We start from the raw sequence: 7240 nt of genomic DNA on the forward strand, positions 1-7240 counted from the left end.
TCCTCCATTTCCTTATTTTGATGTTGTGGCACTCTGTAAGGTCTAAGTTGAGGGGGGGGGGGATGCTCCTGGTACTAATGGAATAGAGTGGTCCAACACTCTATGAGGAGGCAGAGTAGTTGGTTCCTCAAATAAATCTGCATATTCCAATAGCAACTTTTGAATTTGAGGAGGAGTTGGAACTTTCTCAGGTACTTCTTTGAGTATAGTTTCCACTTGTAATAGAAATCCTTCCACACCTTTATCCAGAAGCTTGTGCATTTTCTCCGCTGGAATTTCCTTTATATTGGCCACATCATTGTATATAGCTGTTGTCACTGTTTGTTTGTCCCCTTGTGTGAAACTGAAAGTATTTCTTGGTATGTCAAAAGCAATAGGACTCATTGCTGTAAACCAATCATATCCTAAAATCACATCATGACTAGGCAGGGGCAATGTTCTGAAGTTATGCTTGAGTTTGGTTTTGGCCAATTGGAATTCACAGATAGGTACTACTGCTGTAGACCATAATTTACTTCCCCCAGCTACTGTAATAGCTCTTGGTTTAACTGGCAAGAGCTGACAATTTGCTTTAACTGCAAACTCCTGACTAATGAAAGAACAAGAACTGCCAGAATCTAATAGTGCTACAGCTCTCTTGTCATTGATGTGGATGAGAACTGCCAGAAGCAAATTTAACTGCTGACAACTTTGGACAATTTGCTTTAACTGGCTAGCTGTTTCCTCAAGTGCTCCATTCTTGCTTCATGTTCTTGATTTTGTTCCTGATGAAGCGTAGGAGATCTCACTACCTCTGCTGAACTGGATGGCTGATCAAGGTTTTGTGTTGTGTGACTTGACTTAACCAAAGATGACAACACATTACTGATGGCCGATAGCTGTTTACCCAGATCCAAAACCACTTGTTCTACTGTACCCACGGTTTTTGCAATTTCTCCCTGCTTGGAGCCGATGATCTGCACCTCTTCTTGCAATTTGGAAACCTGAGTTTGCATCCCCATGTTGTCCTTCTGTAAAACTGCAAAATCATCCCGAATTGCTAGCACCTCTTGCAGATCTGCATCATCTATTGCCTTGGCTCTTCCATCTCCTTGATTCGAGGTGTGAGAATGGAATTTTACCTCTGGATAACCAGGAACCCTTCCCCAAACCCCAAATCCTGCCGCCGCCGCGATCCACGCCTCCTTGGCACACGGATCAACGCTGGAACACGAGATTTTACCGTTCGAGCAGTGTGCTCGAACAACCGTTTCCGCTCGGCTGATCTGTGCCCGAATTCTCGCCGCCGCCAGCGCCAACCGACTGGTCCCTGCCACCAACGCCGCCAGAAATCTTGCTGCTGTCACTGCTCACGAAGAAGGGTGGGAAACAAGGGTGGGAATCACTGATCTGGAAAAAATTTCTCCCTCGAAGTGTGTTTCTGCCGAAGAACTTTGGCTCATGATACCATTTGTCAGGACCAATCTATACTTGTGCGGATTTAGCAAGGGATTTGAGAGAGAGATGTTGGGGAATTCTCAGATCTGTAGATATTTGCTATTGAACTGGAGTATATCGCAAGCCATCGAGGCGAGTCTGGAAAAGTAGAGATGGTTCTGCCAGCCACATCCCGGCTGGTTTTATAGGCAAATAGTTACGGAAAAGTAGAGATGGTTCTGCCAGCCACAATTCTAGCAGCAACAACTACTACGGCTCAATGATGAATGAATGATGAACAGATTATAGTGGTCAGATTAGTTCAGACATTGCTGCTGAGAAACATGTATAGTGGTTTCAAGTATTGCACTGCTGTTGAATGATGAACAGATTATAGTGGTCACATGTTTAGATTAGTTCAGACATTTCTAGATAACATAACAAAGACAAAATCCTCTTTCTTGAACAGTTCAGACATTTCTTGAACAGGCTGGAGTATATTTCCAAATATTTTCAGTTAGTCTTATGGGTCATCTAAAAAATGTTTCATTGGAACATTCTTGCTGACAGCTACTTGTGGTCAAATTACAAATTATTGTAAGGAGTTAACTGAATTTACTGTAAGGAGTTAACTGAATTTAGTTTCAATAAAGTCAAATTAGCTGAATTTTCAGTGAATTTAACAACAGGAATTTGCTTGGCTGGCATATCTGAGAAACTCTAAGTGGGTCTTTGATCAAATTTTGATCACTAAAATAGGAGTACTGCAGTAGCAGATAGAGAAAGGGAGTGAATTAATTTCTCAAGAAATAGACAGAATGCACAAGTTTCAGTGATCAGGTTTGTTTGAGAGCACAACACATGTTTCAGTAACAAAAACATGGTGACATGATTATAAAAATGACTTAAACTCAAGTTTCAGTTACATAATGAGAACAGAATTATTTTGGTGTGTCATGTTTCTTTAAGGAATGACCATCTACTTTTAATCTCTCAGAATAATATTACAAAAAAGTCAGTTTGATGTACTAGAATATGATCATGTTCAGTAGTGATCACTGCTTGTCAAGGAGTAGTTTGATGTTGATCATAGTCTTACTTTTCAGTGAGCCCTGTTTTGTGCAAGTAGTGTCATGGTGTGCTACTAAAAACTGTTAAAAAGACCAATAAAAATAAAAATGGAGATGATCTAATAGGTCATTAATTGCCAATGATGTGTCCAGTAATCATGTGTCCAATAAAGAAGGAAAACTATTTTGCTTTGCTTTGCATTGGGGAGTAATTGACAACAGCAGCAATTTTTGAATTAAGTTAGATTTACTAAACATGAAACTTCACTGAAAATATGACTGCCCTGATGTCTACAACACTTTACTTGAAATTATTTGAAGTAAGTTAGATTCTTCTTGCTTTACTTGAAATGTGTATGTATTGTGTCATGTGTATCTCTTTGTGTAATGTGTTCAATGAGAAAAGATTGGACTATGTCAAGTGAATTATTTGAATTATTTGAATTTATTTGAATTATTTGATTTTACTTGGACTGATTTGAATAATTTGGTTTTATTTGAATTATTTGGATTAATTTGAATTATTTGATTTTATTTGAGTTTATTTGATCTGACAAGTTGATGTTCAGTCAAGATCAAATTTCTGTGACTAAATGTTCAGAGACCAAATGATCTTAGACTTACTCTTAATTATTGGATCATGAACTTGCAGTGACAAACATAATAAACAGAGGGCCGAAGACCAGACCTTGAACTACAGAATCTTCTAACAGAACTTTAGATGATCAAAACTTAGCAGTAGAAGACCAGTCCTAAACTTTTCAAACTTTGCATAATTACTTCAAGTGCTGAACATAAATTTAGAGTCGGTAACAATGATCATCAGAAAGCTCTGCAATAATTTTAGACTCACTAAAAACAAAATCTTGTCATAGTTAAGAACTTGGGATCCTTACTGAAAACGAAATCTAAGCAAGTTTGTGTTAAGAACTTGAGCTCCTTACTGAAAACATAATGTACAACAGTTTGGCCACAGGTTTGAAATCACATGAATATTTTGACACTACACTTATTTCTCGAAATGGTGCCATGGCAGCCATTTATATTGCTTCATGCCAGTACAACAATCAAGAGTTGAAAACTCAGTACACTGTGTACACCAAATTTTCTACTCCTGCCAATCCAACGATGCAATTTTCATTGCAAAATTCAGTTAGCATGTTAACAAGATCAGTTAACCGCACAACCAAGAAAAGGCTTGCCAAAGAAGAAGAAAATGCTACTGATACCCTGGACTTAGTGGACTAGTGAATAGTGAATACCCCTACCAATAAATCATGTCAGGTTCATCAGGAAAATTCCTGGAAGTAGAATGATAAAATGTGTGGTTCTGAACTCGAAAATTATTCAAGTGTGGTTCTGTTCCTTTTTTCAGTTTCAGCAGAACTTGAATCTAGCAGGCTGAAGCATTTTGAAACAATGAAAAAAGACTTGATTGCAGTCTAAAACAATGACAAAATTACTTGCCACATCATGAAACAAATGACAAAATTACTTGAAAAGGAGTACTCCATTTATCTACCTCTTTCATGAAAGCAGTACTCTACTAGACAGCAGCAGTAGTACACCAAGTACTGCCGGCCGCCCTCTAACTAATTCATTCATGGATGATTTTAATCACTGACTCATCCTGCTAGATCCATCACTAAAGCTAATTAGTAATTTGATTTATCTGACATTTGCTAGTTGAGAATAAATGTTCACTCTTATCTCACATTTGCTAGTTGAAATGCATAAATTCAGTTGTTCAAGTTTCAGTCTAAGCTAGAATTTCCAGTTTACACACAGATGTTGTCAGGCCAAGTGCGATGCCCTAGTGAGACTGAGGTTGCAGTCAATTAGGTAAAAATAGGATGAGCTGCTGAAGAAATTAGTCAATTAGCCCATTGTGTCCCCAAGTGTGACCCCCTAGTTACACACAGATGTTGTCAGGCCAAGTGTGATCCCCTAGTGAGATTTGTCTGCCATGTTTTGCTAACTGAAGAAATACCAGTTGGCCGGCATGCAGTCTTAAGCAAATCTCAGAAGCAGCAAATTTCAGTAAAAAAAGATCAGTTTTTACTAGGCCCTGGTGGATCAGTGACTCCATCCATTCAGTCATCCATCCATTCTGTACTAGGCAGACAAGTTAAGCAACAGAAACGAGACGGCTGCATGTACTAAATGGTAAGCAATTTACAGTAGTGACGCACCTGAAAGAAGCCCCACTCCGCGCAGGCAAACCTGAGCTTCGCGACCTCTGCCTCGACGGACTCGGGGCTCAAGAGGTTGCTGAGGTCAATCACCGGAACCTCGTCGGAGTGCTCGGGGAGAACGGCGTGCGCGTCGATGTCCGGCTGGACGTACCGTTCGATCTGGTCGGCCGTCAGCTCGCCGGCGGACGCCACCAGGGCCTGGATGTTCGCGACCGGAAGCGACGTTCCCAGCTTCAACCACCTGATCTCGCCGCCGTCTGGCCTCGCAGCCACCATATCAGCCTTGCCGACGCCGGGTCTGAAGCAGCCGGAGCAGAGCGCGGAGGTCACTAGGGAGGGGGGAAGCTAGGGGAGGAAGGCAAGCTTGAGCTGCGCGAGCAGGAGAGAGCCACGGAGGAGGCAGTTACGGCGGCGGCAAGCTGTGGCGGTGGTGGAGCAGGGCAGCTGCGGCTTCTGTCGGAGGTCGGAAAAATCGATGCTTCTCCTCGCCCGGGGAAGCAACGGGGCGGAGGAGGTGGGGAACAAGGAGGGGGAGCAGAGCAGGGAGCTTCTTGCGCAGGGAATCTCCGGCGACGCCAGCAGATGCTTCTTGGGGAGCCTAGCAGAGGGCTCCGGCAAGGGAGGAGACGAGCAGGGCGAACCGGCGGGAGAGGAGCGGAGGTGGGGGGAGTGCGTCGTTTGTTGGGAATACACCGAGGAGGTTTTCGTAAAATTGCCACAGGGACAACTTTTCCCGGACGGAGGGAGTACCTCTTTGAGTGCAGTATCTCGTTCCTTAGCAAGTCGTAATGCTTGGACTGAAGCTCATTATACTGCTCTTTGGATTCCGAGAGCTGATGTTGAAGATTCAAACTATGCTCATTGGCTCTCTAAAGTTCCTCACTATGACCATTCTTGGACTCCAAGAGCTGATGCTGAACATGCTCATTATGCTTATTAGCTTTCTGTAGCTCATCAGCGACCTCATTTTGTCGTGCTTTAACTTGTTGCAACTCTTGTTGTATCTTGGAAAGATGTTCCTCAGTTTCTTCCGGTCGTTGGACCTTGTTTGCCTCTGATACCCTGGCCTGCAAAAATCAAATCCATTTATTCATATTTATCAGTGATAGATGGCTTGATTAATATGGTTTCATTTAAAATCAATAGTACCCAGTCTAGTAAGTTGGAAGGAGGTTTAATCTAGAGAGTGCATGCATATCCAAAAGGCTATTGTGCGACCCTCCGGTCTAGATAAGATAGCTTTTCAAAAATAAATGCTTATCACGATAATTCTTTAGGACATCATGATATGAACTTACCACTCGTTCAGATTCAATCCGCCTCAAGGGCTCATCAGAAACTTCCTTACACAAATCAATGTCCGAATGTCAATCTCTCTGTTATGATCATTGAGAGCAAATAATTAGTCACTGAGGATATTAAAACTCAATCATATTGTTTTGAAGGGGTACAGTTTAACTACTAATTAGAAGGTTTTCATTGCCAGTCAAGGTACAGTTTCTTTGTTCCCTGCTGCACAAGGATTACAAGAGTCAAAATAAACCATGCATGCAAGAAATGTGTGTGGACAAATTAAACAGAAACAAATAATGATGGAAGCCTTGTCGCATAGAAATAAACTAGACTAACCAAAATGTCTTCTAAATCCTCAGGCCCAACGTCACCGCCTTTAGACCTCTCAATGCATGTCACACATCCAGCCCAATGAAAACAAATGTTAGTTCATTATAACGTCAAGAAGTTCAAACAGAAGACTGGGATGCTACCTCTTAAAGCCATCAATTACAATGGTACTGTTTGGATCACACTTCAAACCCTCTATGTATGTTGCCATAGCACTTTCATAATTCTGCATCAGGGCTTGAACCTTCGACACGTATAACCCACCAGATAAGTAGGATCCAGCTCAATACATTTTCCCACATCATCCAGACCTTCAGGCAGAGCTCTGAGAAAGATGTGACCTTGAGCTCTGTTTGTAAAAACCTGGATGGCCAATCATAAAAGTAGCATTATCATCATATAGTAAAATATTACAGTAATCAGGGTGCCAAGATAAAACGGTACCCCGGGAGCATGCCTTGCAGCTAACGATGTAAAGCAAATAACACAGATCATAGATGATATATGTTATTATGTCACATAAATTGTAGTAATCAGAGATCCATCTAACTTGAATGGAGAAACAAATTTAACTAATGTATTAGATAAAGTACAACAACTCATAAAAGTGCCGTGACAGATTAATAACAGATAATAAAACAGCTCATAGAATTTGCTTCAGATGTTATATAAGGCATAATCGCTGTAAACCAAAATCCTTACTGCGGGTTCATTTGGATTCTTTTCAGAGCTTCGGTAAGTGAGTTGCTGCTTCCAGATATTTTCCGCTGTACAAGAGTTCATCGCCTGCAACATGCATAGCGGTGTACATTCAGATTCCAGCAGCAGCAGTTCTACATCACAATAGCATGTGTCATACCAAATGGAGGTGGATGTATCATGCTAGAAGAAAGAACAGAGATTGCTAGCAGCCTGTCCACTTGTGGTATTATCGAT

The 7240-nt window shown here is 41.4% G+C and overlaps 1 long non-coding RNA gene across 1 annotated transcript; it reads right to left on the bottom strand.

Annotated features, from left to right (window-relative positions):
• Positions 1–3302: 3302 nt before the first annotated feature.
• LOC119340574 lies at positions 3303–6290 on the bottom strand. The gene is made up of 2 exons (XR_005164597.1): positions 5980–6290; positions 3303–5748 (listed from the first exon to the last, which is right to left on the bottom strand). It is a non-coding gene; the product is annotated as an uncharacterized LOC119340574 (long non-coding RNA).
• Between the last annotated feature and the right edge of the window lie 950 nt (positions 6291–7240).

This window comes from Triticum dicoccoides, chromosome 7B (genome assembly GCF_002162155.2).
Source record: "Triticum dicoccoides isolate Atlit2015 ecotype Zavitan chromosome 7B, WEW_v2.0, whole genome shotgun sequence".
Lineage (NCBI taxonomy): Eukaryota > Viridiplantae > Streptophyta > Magnoliopsida > Poales > Poaceae > Triticum > Triticum dicoccoides.